The sequence below is a fragment of the Benincasa hispida genome, chromosome 11 (genome assembly GCF_027475165.1).
Source record: "Benincasa hispida cultivar pf3 chromosome 11, pf3_genome.v1.1, whole genome shotgun sequence".
Taxonomy (NCBI): Eukaryota; Viridiplantae; Streptophyta; class Magnoliopsida; order Cucurbitales; family Cucurbitaceae; genus Benincasa; species Benincasa hispida.
In genome coordinates this window covers 3,447,574-3,461,297 of record NC_143488.1, presented here as the reverse complement: position 1 = coordinate 3,461,297, position 13,724 = coordinate 3,447,574, and the positions used below count along the sequence as shown (strand labels likewise).

The 13,724-nt window shown below is 36.2% G+C and overlaps 1 pseudogene; it reads right to left on the bottom strand.

Moving 5' to 3' along the window:
• Window positions 1-12,607: 12,607 nt before the first annotated feature.
• On the bottom strand, window positions 12,608-13,330 carry LOC150032322 (uncharacterized; annotated as a pseudogene).
• Between the last annotated feature and the right edge of the window lie 394 nt (window positions 13,331-13,724).

Sequence of the window (13,724 nt, the reverse complement as noted above, 5' to 3'; positions counted from 1 at the left end):
TTGTCGTGCTAAGCGATCGCATAGACGATCGTTTAGGTCAACAAGCATCATCGCTTAGTAACTTACTAAACAATTGCTTAGTAACGCATGGTAAATCGTTTACCTGTCGTCACGCTACACGATCACATGGACGATCAGGCTTCGCAGCCTCCTTGTCGTCTACACGATCGTTTAATTATGCTCCTATCGTCTAGTGCGCGCTGAACGGTCGTCTACCTGCAGCGTTTGCTACACGATGAAGACCTCCTGGCGGTTCAAGACCCGGTTCGCCTGTGAACCGATTTGCTCAGTTAAAAATGTAATAGATAGGATTTTTTCATTATGAGTTTTTGTAAAGGCTCATCCCGGTCCATTAATCCTTTATTTATTACATGTGATGTATGTTTTTATATGTCATATGGTATGCACATATAGTAAATCCTACCTTAGGTTATGCAATGGTCATGCATCATCTCTTTATTGTAATTGTTATAATTTAGAGAAGTATGATTTAATTATATAAGAGCATGCTCATACATCATATAATATAAGAGTTATATTTATGCATGCATACAAAGCATTGACATGCATCATCTTTATATTATAATTGTTATAGTATAAGGGTGAATGATAGCATGTTTGCTTGGTTGTTACGCGTTATATAAAAGTTATACATAGTAATGATCGGAAGTTGCATGAAGCATGACACATAGGTTACTTTATAAATGTTATAAACACCTCGTTGTGCGCAATGGTTTTAGTTGTTTTTTTTAAAGTTAAAGAGAAATTAGAACTAAAAGAAATAAGAAAGACATGCATGCTCACTTAGGTTTAATTCATGGTTTTAAAGTGTTTAAAACTTAGATCACATAGACCTAAGATCATGGTTCTAATACGATCACAACCTTAAGGCTTTAATCTTTTAATCAGTTTAATAGGATTAAATTGGCTAATAAAAGGTTAAAATGTAGCAAATCTATCTATAAGGGACCTTATGTCTAAGACGGGTTCTGTCTAGGTTGGGGTATTCAAGTTGACGGAAACGTAATACCCCTACCTGAGAACTTATCTGGAAAGGTGAATTAGATAGATTTGATGCATGCATGCAAGTTAAGGACAATCCATTAAAGTGTTTAAATGTGACTACTTGAACTTGTTCATATTTCATAGACAAACATTGTTTATGAGCAGAGTTTAAAAGAACAACTTATACTAAAATCAGTAGTCAGATTGTCTAGGTTAATGAATCCCTAGGTAGAACATTCAGTGGGAGGTTTTTGGGGCATGAGATGTTTCACTTAAACCTTTCACGTTTCTCCTAAATAGTCCACACCATGAGATCTACCCTTGTCCTTGCGGCACCTTTGGCGTGTCCCCCTAACAGATGGTGTTTGGGTAGGTCAATATCAAGGTGGATGAAGAGAGTGTTCATAGTAAGTGGGAGTGAGAAGTGCGACAGCATATCCCTCGGTCTCCCTTGTTAGGTTGAATAAAGTTCTGCGCATTGCCTCGAGGCACCCTGGGATGTCCCCCTAAAGGATGGAAATTTTGCGTATTTCTTTATTTTATCTCCTGTAAGAGGATAAGGTAACTTAGTCTCTTGTCCTAATCTGCTTCTTCCCTACGGTGGGCTCATTACGGCGGGACTCTGACACCGGAAGCGAGGGGTTACACTTACACGGAATAGTTAAAAGTTAACGATTCTGGAATGTCTCATCCCAGCGAAGGGAATGTCTCAGTTCTAAGAGTTGGTTCTGCTTAATGGTTGAGAATGTCTCATCCCAGCGAAGGGGCAACTGATCACCCCACTGGTGACGTTTGTCTTGCCTCATTGGAGCATCATTGCAAAATAGAAGTCTATAACTTAGGGTACGTGAAAATGTTTTGCAAAACTAATTGGTTTAAAAGTGGTTTAGCAAATTCTAATAAAGTTTTATTCGTATTTTCAGCAAGTTTTTCAAAATGGTAACAACTACATTAGCATTATTAAGCACTGAAAAACTTACTGACGATAATTTCGTAACATGGAAACACATGATCACGACGATCCTGATCATCGAGGATCATGTTCACTCTCACAGAGGCTTGCCTCCTATTCCAGCTCTTAATTTCACTCGAAATGTTCGGGAGGCATACGAGCGATGGGCAAGGGAAAATGAGAAGGCCTGAGCCTACATCTTGGCAAGTCTTTCTGAAGTCTTGGGCAAGAAACATTAGCCTATGGTCTCAGCGTGTGAGATCATGGGGTCCCTGCGAGAGATGTTTTGGACAACCGTCTGAATAGCTTATGCATGAGGCTTTCAAATACATATTCAAGTCCAAAATGGAAGAAGGCACCTCTGTTCGTGAACATGTGCTAAACATCATGGTCCACTTTAATGTGGCGGAGTTGAATGGGTCTACCATCGATGAGGTCAGCCAGGTTAGCATAATCCTGCATTCTTTGCTAAAGAGCTTCTTGCATTTTGTTAGCAATGTGATTCTTAACAAAGTGAAATATAACCTTACAATTCTCCTCAACGAGTTGCAGACATACCAATCTTTACTGAAAAGTAAGATGAGACAGAAGGGTGAGGAAAATGTTGCTTCATCCTCTAGGACGTTCTATGGAGGTTTGACCTCAGGAACGAAGTCTGCACCTTCTGCTTCTAACTCTGCAAAGAGGAAGAAGAAGAAGAATGGTAAGGGAAAAGGGAAGGCACCTATTAACCCACCGCCTGTCACCCCAAGGAGGCGTCCACAGGTTGCTAAGGAAAAGTGTTTCGACTACAACCAAGATGGACACTGGAAGAGGAACTATCCTCGATATCTGAAAGAGAAGAAAGCAGCCAAGGCCAAGGCCAAGGCCGATAAAGGTAATTGTGATTTACTTGTGCTTGAGACTTGTTTAGTGGAGAATGATGATTCTACCTGGATAATTGATTCAGGCGCCACTAACCATGTTTATTATTCTTTTCAGGGGATTAGATCTTAGCGACAACTGGAGGCTGGTGAGATGACGATGCGAGTAGGCATCGGGCACGTCGTCTCAACTGTGGCAGTGGGAGGACTCCAATTAGCTTTACAGAATAGGTTTCTTATTTTAAATGATGTATATATTGTTCCCGAACTAAAGAGGAACCTTATTTCTGTAAAGTATTTATTGCAATGTAAATATACTGTCTCGTTTAATGTGGATAAATCGTTTATTCATAAAAATGGTGTTTTTATTTGCACAGAAAATCTGGAATCGTATTTATATGTGCTAATGCTGTTAGCCATTAATTCCCTCCATAATACTGAATTGTTTAGAACTACCATAACTCAATCAAAATGTCGACGAATTTCTCCAAAAGAAAATGCCTAACTTTGGCATCTACGTTTAGGACACATCAATCTCAATAGGATTGAGAGATTGGTGAAGAATGGACTTCTAAGTGAGTTAGAAGAAAATTTTTTACCAGTGTGCAATTCTTGCCTTAAGGGTAAGATGACTAAATGACCTTTTACTGGAAAAGGTTATAGAGCCAAGGAGCCTCTTGAGTTAGTACATCCTGACCTTTGTGGTTCTATAAATGTGCGAGCCCGAGGTGGCTATGAGTATTTTATCAGTTTTACTGATGATTACTCCAGGTACGGGTATGTTTATCTTATGCAACGGAAGTCTGAATCCTTTGAAAATTTCAAAGAGTTCAAGGCTGAAGGTTAAAATGCATTGGATAGACGGATTAAAACACTTTGATCGGATCGAGGTGGAGAGTTTTTGGACTTGGCATTCCAGGACTATTTGATAGAACATGGAATCGTTTCCCAACTCTCAGCATCGGGTACACCTCAGCAGAATGGTGTAGCGGAGAGGAGAAATAGGACCTTGTTAGACATGGTTCACTCGATGATGAGTTATGCTTTCTTACCAGACTCGTTTTGGGGTTTTGCAGTGGAGACTGCAGTTTACATACTCAATTGTGTTTCCTCCAAGAGTGTTTCCAGAACACCTCTAGAGTTGTGGAACGGGCGTAAAGCTAGTTTACATTATTTTCGCATTTGGGGTTGCCCTGCACATGTGCTTGAGGCTAATCCCAAGAAGTTGGAACCACGGTCGAGGTTATGCCTCTTTGTAGGCTACCCCAAAGGTACACGAGGGGGTTATTTTTATGATCTGACCAAAAATAGGGTGTTTGTTTCAACAAATATTACTTTCCTGGAGGAGGATCATATAAGAGAGCACAGTCTATGAAGCAATGTGCGTGAGCTTTCCAATGAAACTACTGAAACTTCAACAAGAGTTGTTGAGGAGCCTGCTACATCAATAAGAGTTGTTGATGGGAGTTCATCTAGTAGGTCAGTTCCACCGCAAGAGTTGAGGGACCTCGACGTAGTGGGAGGGTTGCGAACCCATCCGTTCGCTATCTGGGTTTCACGAAAATCCTTGCTATGGTAGCAAATGGCGACGTTGAGGATTCGTTGTCTTATAATAAGGCAATGTAGGATGTTGACCGGGATGAATGGGTCAAGGCCATGGATCTTGAGATGGAGTCGATGTACTTTAACTCAGTATGGGATCTTGTAGATCAGCCTGATGGGGTTCACCCTATAGGTTGTAAATGGATCTATAAGCGCAAACGGAGTACTGATTGGGAGGTACAGACCTTCAAGGCTCGACTTGTGGCAAAAGGTTATGCCCAGGTAGAGGGAGTCGACTATGAGGAGATTTTCTCGCTTGTTGCCATCTTAAAGTCAATCCGCATCCTCCTGTCCATTGCAGCTTATTATAATTATGAGATAAGGAAAATGGACGTCAAGACAACCTTTCTGAATGACAATCTTGAGGAGACCATTTACATAGTGCAGCCCGAGGGATTCATAGCCCAAGATCAAGAGCAAAAGGTTTGCAAACTGAATCGGTCCATTTATGGACTGAAACAGGCGTCTCGATCTTAGAACATATGGTTTGATACTACGATCAAGTCGTATGGTTTTGACCAAAATGTTGATGAGCCTTGTGCTACAAGAAGATCATCAATGCTTCAGTATTCTTATTAGTGTTGTACGTAGACGATATCCTACTCATTGGGAATGATGTAGGTCTACTGACTGTAGTTAAGAATTGGCTAGCGACCCAATTTCAAATGAAATATTTGGGAGAGGCTTAGTTTGTTCTAGGTATACAAATCTTTCGGGATCGTAAGAATAAAGTGCTTGCACTGTCTCAGACATCGTACATTGACAAGATGTTGCTCAAGTACTCGATGCAGGACTCTAGGAAGGGCCTACTACTATTCAAATATTGAGTCACTTTGTCTAGGGACATGTGTCCTAAGACGCCTCAAGAGGTTGAGGATATGAGATGGATCAATCTAACCCAGGTCATTTTAATGTTGCTAACCCGTTTATGAAGGCTCTCACGGCTACAGTGTTTGAGGGTCACCTACTGAGCATGGGTCTACAGGATAGCTTGTAGCTGGACTATGGCAAGTGGGAGATTTTCTTGTTTTGGGCTTTTATGCCCTAGTTTATTATTTTGTACTAGGTTTTTAGACACCCCACTTTGCTTTAGGACAAGTGGGAGATTGTTGGGGTTGATGCCCTAAAGTCTCGTGTTCTATAGTTTGTACGAATGCTTGTGTTGTTAATATATGATATTTACTTCACATATGATATTTTGCTCGGTTACTTGTTTTATTTGCTTTACCACAAACCAATAAACATAAAATCCCTGGTTATCTGTATGTGACTCAAGCATGTATGTGGTGACATACAAGTGGATCATGTCTTGAGTGATAACCAAAATGGTCTATAGTATATGGATATAGGAGGGAAACCTTATCCTGGTAACGCTATGGACGCGGCCCGCTTTGTGGAATGGTCACAAGTGTGATGACTTGTCACAGATGGTCTGATCCAAATCATTCATGTTGGGGACATGCAAGCGGGGGCGTCCAATACAAAGAGTTTCTATAAGACCTGACCACGAAGTGTTAACGTCTCGTTATATAACACCGTTCATGATAGAGACTTCACTTCACTAGGATGACCATAGGTAACATGACCTGAATCCTGAGTGAGTTGGGAACAACCGCCATTGAGGGTGGTCTTTTGATTTGTATGGGTGCAAGTGGCCAGGTCGCCGATTCAAACCTACCATTTTGGGGATTTTTCTGATTTGGGAGCTGGGAACTCAGATACACAAGATGGAATTCACTTCTTCCCCGAGGCAGGGGTAAGTAGATAGATAGCTCCCTTAAAGGCTGATTCCAAGGCTTGAACGATATGGTGCCACATACCTTCTCTTAGCCCGAGAGGTGTTCACACATAGTTGGACTATGTTGTATTGTTCATTAGAGGAATTAATGGTACTTAATGAGTGAGATGTAACTACAGGGGCATAACGATAATTTCGCCTAGCTGTACTTATGAGCATCTCTGAAGGGTCATCGTACTCATGATTGATTATATCTGATGAACACAGATTTGTGGTAAGAAGAGTTCAACTGTTGGTCTTTAGTGGAATGCCTGATAGTTAATAGATGGTAGATCTCGTGGCTAAAGAGTTTAGTAAGCTATTCACGGACCGTTGGAGCTTCGAGCCACAGGTCCATTAGGTCCCCTGGGTAGCTTGGATAAAGTCGAGAACTAGTATTTAGGTTAATTTGAAATGTTCAAATTGACAAGAGGAAGTTCGACTATATATGATATAATTGAACGGGTTAATTATATATTATTTTGGAGGAAATTAGATATAAATATGATTTATATCAAGTAGAGAAGAAAATACTATAGTAGATATGTGATATCAAACTATAGGTTAAAAATATAATATGATAATATTTATTATTAATTAGTTGGTTAATTATATGATAGTTAATCCAAAATTCACGTTCAGATGTGGGTTAATGGTGCATCGTCGGTTATTGTAACCAATGAATTAAAATGAAAATAGTTTTCATTTTGATAGAACGCCCAAAGAAAAAAAAAGAAGGAGTGCGCTGGTGAAAGAAAACGATTGCTTAAAGTTTCGAGAGCCTATACGATAGTCCTCTCCCCCTAAACGATCGCACACTAGTTCCTACACGATCACATAGCTTTTCTAAATGATCGTATAGTGTGCCGATTTTGCTAAACGATCGTATACCTTTTCCTAAACGATCGTTTAGTGAAATATACACGATTGTGTAGCTTTTCCTAAACGATAATCATTTTGCTATGCGATAATGCCTTTTTCCCTCCCACTTGCTTATTGCCTATATAATCTGGTATTCCTCCTTCATCTACCAAATTCACCAAAGACTACGCTTTGGGTTCTCACTTCGAGAATACCGGGGGCTCTTTTCATGTGGTGTCGTCCCCGCGGCATTTGTGTTCATCAGTTGTTCGTGCTGCTTTTTTTGACGCTGCTGCTGGGCATTGGTAGATCGCTTGGAGGGTTCCACTGCGTTGAGTTCCGAAGTGTAAAGAACATCTTCAACTGGTATGGCGCTCATTCTCTTGTTATTTTGTTGTTCATAACATGCCGATAATTAGTGTTTGTTTGCATAACTGTATGTTTTGAATGTATAATGTGTATTTCGGTTACGGTGAGATCGGAGCGATCCAAATGTGCTCATGGAACTCTTCGGTCAGAGATCCTTCATTGTGAAGGGTCATCGCACTGTTGATTGGTCATATGGACAAAGAAATAAATCTGTAGTGCGAAGAGTGCAGCTTCTGGTCTTTAATGTTGTGATCAACAGTTAATGGATGGTGAATCTCGTGATTAAAGAGTTTAATCAGTTATTCACTTACCGTTGGAGCTTCAAGCTACAAGTCCATGAGATCCCCTTGGTAGCTCAATGGGTTCAAGTTGGGAATCAGATTTTGGGTTAATTTGAAGTGTTCAAAATTAACAAGAGGAGATTCAATTATATGTGATATAATTGATATGATGTATTAGATACATTAACTGAAGAAATTAATATAAACATGATTTATATTGAATACCATAAAATAGAAAAAGAACTATTGTTTATATGTTTCATATGATGAAATATTAAAATTATAGGTTATAAATATAATATGATAAGTTGGGTATTATATTTATTTATAACATATTAATTATATGATAATTAATTATTCTTTTTCTCTAATAACCGAATTGAGTGGGAGGTTATTAGAAGTTTTATGGTAACTGTGAGATAAAAAGAAAAATGGTTTTCCAAAATTAAGTTGATGATTCATTCAAAATAATCTCTTAAAAAAGCTATCAAGTAAAAAGATTTTACTAAGCGATAGCATAGAGAGCATACACGATCGAGCTACAAGTTTACTATACGATAGTTACTTGCTTAATCGTTGTTGCACGATCGAGTAGTAAAGTCTATACGATAGGCTTCATCTTCTAAACGATCGAGTACATCGTCTATACGATAGACAATATTTATCTCCCACTCACTCGATCATCTACTCGATCGTTTACCTCCTTCTTTTCTCAATCCAAAATCATACAAAGCCTACAACTTCTGATTTCCCACACCGAGAATACCGAGGTAACCATTGTGGTGGTGTTCTAATTTCGTTCGAGGATCGAGTTAGACTCGATTGGGATCGAGGTTCATTCAGACGTTTATTGAGATCGTGTTCTGATCGTTGGGTTCGAGTTCGTGTTGATTGAACGATTTTATGAACGATCGAGGGATACTTGAGGAAATGTTCTTATTCATCTATCATTTCTTTTATTTTATTTAGGGTTTATTTTAGTGTGTGGTTTGTTTGTAATTTGAACTTAGAAATGTTGTTGTAAATAGTAAATGCTTTGAATTTCGTCTACCACTGCTTTATTAATAGCATTTTAGGATAAAATATGAGTTGTTAGCTGAGTTGTGCAAAAAAAATAAGTGTAATCTGGTTGCATCCAAGTTTTTTCCCAAAAAAAAAAAAAAACAATGATTAGGTGAGGATCTTTTTTCATGGGTGGAGGGAGAGATCTCCATAATCTCGAGTCTATCACAAATTATTGTGTATTTCACAATGAGGTTTAGGTGGTTCCTGTTGTCATGGAATAAGATATTTTTGTTGTTTAGCGAATAATCAATTACATTATGGTACGATTAGAACTTTAGGGGTTGTGTTGTTCATCCATTGAAACCCTTTTCACAAATCAGTAGTAAATAATATTAATGCTAATAATTCTCAATCTCATTTCAGATACTCTGCTCTCAACTAATTTTTACTATCAATAACGTTGGTTCAAAAACTATTAATGTGTAATGAGTATTTATGAACATAGTTTATATTTTATTTTGGCTTTTTGTACTTTTGATTTTGGTTTATTTTAGTTTAAGTACTTGTTAATTTTAGTACCTCCACTTTTAACTTTGGTTCCTCTTGTCCGCATGTACTTTTAAAATGTTCATTTCGGTTCTTTATTTTCAACTTGTGTTCATTTTGGTCATTAAATTTTAAAAAGTAACTTTTGGTCCTTTAAAAATAAAAATGGAGAGAACAAAATGATCATTTTTTAAACATTCAAAGACCAAAATAAATACTTTGAAAATAAAAGAACCAAAATGAACCAAAGTCAACACTACAAAGACAAAAGTAATATTTTAAGAGTTAAAGCTTACCTGCAAATGGCCTGCACCTCTATCTGCAAACCCTCCATCTTGCAAAAGATTATTGTGTCATGTTTCAAACTTTATAGGATGCCTGAAGTTCATATGTCTATGGAGTTCATATATTCGTGGAGTTTATATGTTTGTATTTGGGGTGCAAAGTTATTTGGTTTTAGTTCATATGTCTGTGTTTGGGGTACAAAGTTCATATATTTGGGTATCTAATGCAGTTTTTTTTTTTAAAAAAATTATTCACTAATATGTTTTTATGATTACTATTTTTGTTTTAAAACTTTTTTATTCAATAATTCTACCCATTTTGGTTTGAATAAAATATGGATTGCATTTTTTTCTTTTAATTTTTAAAATTTTTCTTTCTTTCTTTTTTTTTTCTTTCCTGGGCAATGAACAACAATTAATCCATTACATTTCTTGTAGAAATATGTTTAAATAAAATGAGAAACCAAAGCGAAATCAAAACTTTCGATTTTAACTAATTTTTCTCCATGAATTTCATTATCAACTTCTTCTTTTCTTCTTCTTCCTATTGTTGCTCTATATTTTTACTGTGTCATGAATTTTTTTAATTAAATCTCCTTCATCATCGTAACAGCCAATGGAATGTCACTACATTTCTTCAATAATTTCACTTTCATTTCCTCTAAATTTGGAGGATCGTCAGAGAACAAATATCTATCTTTCACTAATTTTTACTAAATAATGTTCCAGGATTTTTTTTTCATTTTATGATTTTTTTTATTATATGTTATATAAATTTCAACTACATACATACTTTTCGTCTAAATATTCTTAACACTCATTTGATATATGAATTTAATTAAATAAAAATATTTTGTTATAAATTTTTATGTATAAATATTACACTTAATGTAGACAAAATAATATATTTTATATAATCAACAACCCTACAATATACTTTAATAGTCCTCACTCTTATAGTAGTCGAAAGTGGTTGTTGAAGTTGATTATCAAAGATATTTTTGCTAGAGTTTGTAGTCGAGGTGGTTGTCAGAGCTTGAAGTTGGTTGCATGAAGATGAATTGGAGTTGGTTGTCGAAGTTTGTCATCGGAGGTGGTTTTTTAATTCCAGAGTTGGTCGGGCGAAAGTGGTCGTCTTGATCATCGAAGATGATTTTCGTTGGAGATTGTAGTTGAAGGTTACTGTTAGAACCCAAAGTTAGTCGCATGAAGATAGTATTAGAGTTGATTATCGGAGTTTGTCGTCGAAGGTAGTTGTCAAAGCCCAAAGTTGGTCGTTGAAGTTGCTTGTTCAAAGGTGATCATCGAAGGTGATTTTCATCAGAGTTTGTAGTCAGAATTTGTTTTCAGAGCCAATTGGTCGTCGGAGTTGGTAGTGCGAAGGTGGTCGTCGAAGTTGGGTCACCGGAAGTGGTTGTCGAAGACCAGAATTGGTTGTCGGAGTTGGTCGCATGAAGCATTACTACAAAAACAGTGTTTCTTGATGTTTTTTAAATGTCAAGAATGACTTTTCTTGACAATTTTAAAAACGTCAAGGAAGCCAGTGTCAAGAATGTTGATTTTCTTGATGTTTTAAAAACTTCAAGAAAAGTGATGTCAAGAAATTTGCTTGTGATTTTTTCAAAAAATCTACAACGTTGACGTTTTTACCTATAATTACTCCTATATTTTGATCCAACAACCACATTTGGTATATATATGACATACATTCATCAATCAAATAAACAATATACAGGCATTAACAAACTTATATATCAACAAAAAAACCACCAACATTTCTTTATAAAAACTTAACTTCTTTAACATTTTCAATATATACAACCTAAGCAACATAATTCTAACAGTCAACTCATATGGACACTTCTAAAACAATATAAGAAACATAATTCTGTCAACCCAATATGAACAGATTCAAAAAATACATTTCCAAAACTTTAGTCTACAAAACCATTCATCTACCTACACATGTACCAATCCAAAACTATCCCACTCCCCCCGTACATATTTGAATAATATCAAAAGATATTTACACCTATATGGATACGAAGTAAATCCAGAAATTGATCAACCGAAACAAACACATCCAAAATGACCAACCACGATCACATATAACAACCTAAAAATTCATCTTTAAATGGCATAATGTATTTTGTTGTTAACCAATTCTTAAAATGACGAAAAGCTATGCCTGCAGTTTTTATAATGTTCTTCCTAGATCTTGTATCAATTACAAAGGCAGCCTAAATATTGATATTTTAGTGAAAATATTACATGTACATCTACAATATTATCAAGATAAAAAGTTGTATATATATACCTCAACTGTACTATATATTGTATCTTTCAACTCAGTAGGCACATGTTTCCAAGATGTACATATAATAGGTACATGATAATAGGCTCTGGAATTGTATCAAGTTCCTTTTGACTGTTAAACGACTTTTTTTGGTGCCGGTACGGATGATTTCGTGCTAGAAATCTTTGATGTCCAAGGTATGTCATTTTTTCCTCATATTTCAATCTTATAGAAGACGTATTGTCTCCACAAATTGGACATGTCTTATATCCTTTCACACAACATCTACTTAGATTACCATATACAGAAAATCGTTGATTGTCCACAACAAAACTGAACGTAAGTTGAATAGTTCTTCTCGATAAACATCATAACATTCAACACCATTTTCCCATAAAAATTTTAAATCTTCAATTAGTGGAACTAAGTATGTGCCAATATCGTCCCCTGGTTGTTTTGGACTCAAAATCAACATTGACAGTATTATGTACTTTCTTTTCATACACATCCATGGTGGAAGATTATAAATAACCATCACTATAGGCCAACAACTATATTTAGAACTCCTTTTAACTATGTGGATTTACTCCATCGGCATTACCGAAGTCTGGCTATTTAGAGTCTACTAACTTCCAAGCCGGAGAGTCTTCTGGATGTCGTAACTTACCATCTATAATTCTTTCATCAACGTGTCAAGTCAAGTTTTTAGCACAATCAATACTTCTAAAAAGCCTTTTGAATCATGGAATTGGTGGAAAGTACCATATCACTTTGAAGGTATTTGTTTTTTCCCACATTTTGTATCCTTCTCGTTTTTCCACCTTGATTCACTACATTCAGGACATTCAATTGCATCTGCATATTCTTTTCTATACAAACAACAATTATTAGGGCATGCATGAATCTTCTCATATTCCATTCTTAGTGCACCTAAAGTTTTCTTTGCTTCATACATTGAATTTGGGAGCTCAATGCTAGTGGGCAAAATTTCCTTTAAGGTTTTGAGTAGTTATGAAAAACTAGTATCACTCCATCTATATCTAACTTTTAAATTATACAATTTGACTAATGTAGACAACTTAGTGTATTTTTTGCACCCTTCATATAATGGTTTTTCAATATCATTAAGCAACTTCTCAAATCCATTTGGATCTCTTGAATATTCCTCGTGAGCAACTTCAACCATTTCTTTTAAACTTTCAACATCAGTCTCTTCATATATATGGGTGTCAAACTTAGAAGATTCTCCACAAAATGATGAGTTAGGAAGTTTTTCCCCATGCCAAAACCAAATTTTATAACTTTCATCAATCCCATTGACATATAAATAATCTCTAATATTCTTGCTACTATGCTTTTCACAATTCCCACATTTCAAACAAGGACAACAAATATAGGAGCTATTTGTATTAGAAAATCCAAATTTTATGAAGTTTTCCACACCCAATTCACAATCTTTGGATAAACTACTCTTGCGCATCCATGATTGTAAATCAAGTTAGAAAAGATGATAAACAATGATCAACTTCAAAAAATAAGTTGTGGAAAACAAACAAGTTCCTAATACATACAACTTGTCATTTCTAGCTCTACAACATTCCAACCTCAAGAAAGTAAGACAAATCAGAGAACCTCAAGGCAAATCAGAGAACAAAGACAAACACATCTAAAAAAATTGAACCCAAAGTGTAATCGAACCTCAAAAAATTGAACTAAAGGTGTACACGTACTCTAATGTGCTAAACATATATTAATTTCAATAATTAAAAATTGAATCCAAGTTTGGCAAAGCATTACTTAGTTCATAAAACCCTAACAAATTAGACACATTGACATATCTAACTTTGGTAATTAATTATTCAAGTACCATTGGAGCTTCAATC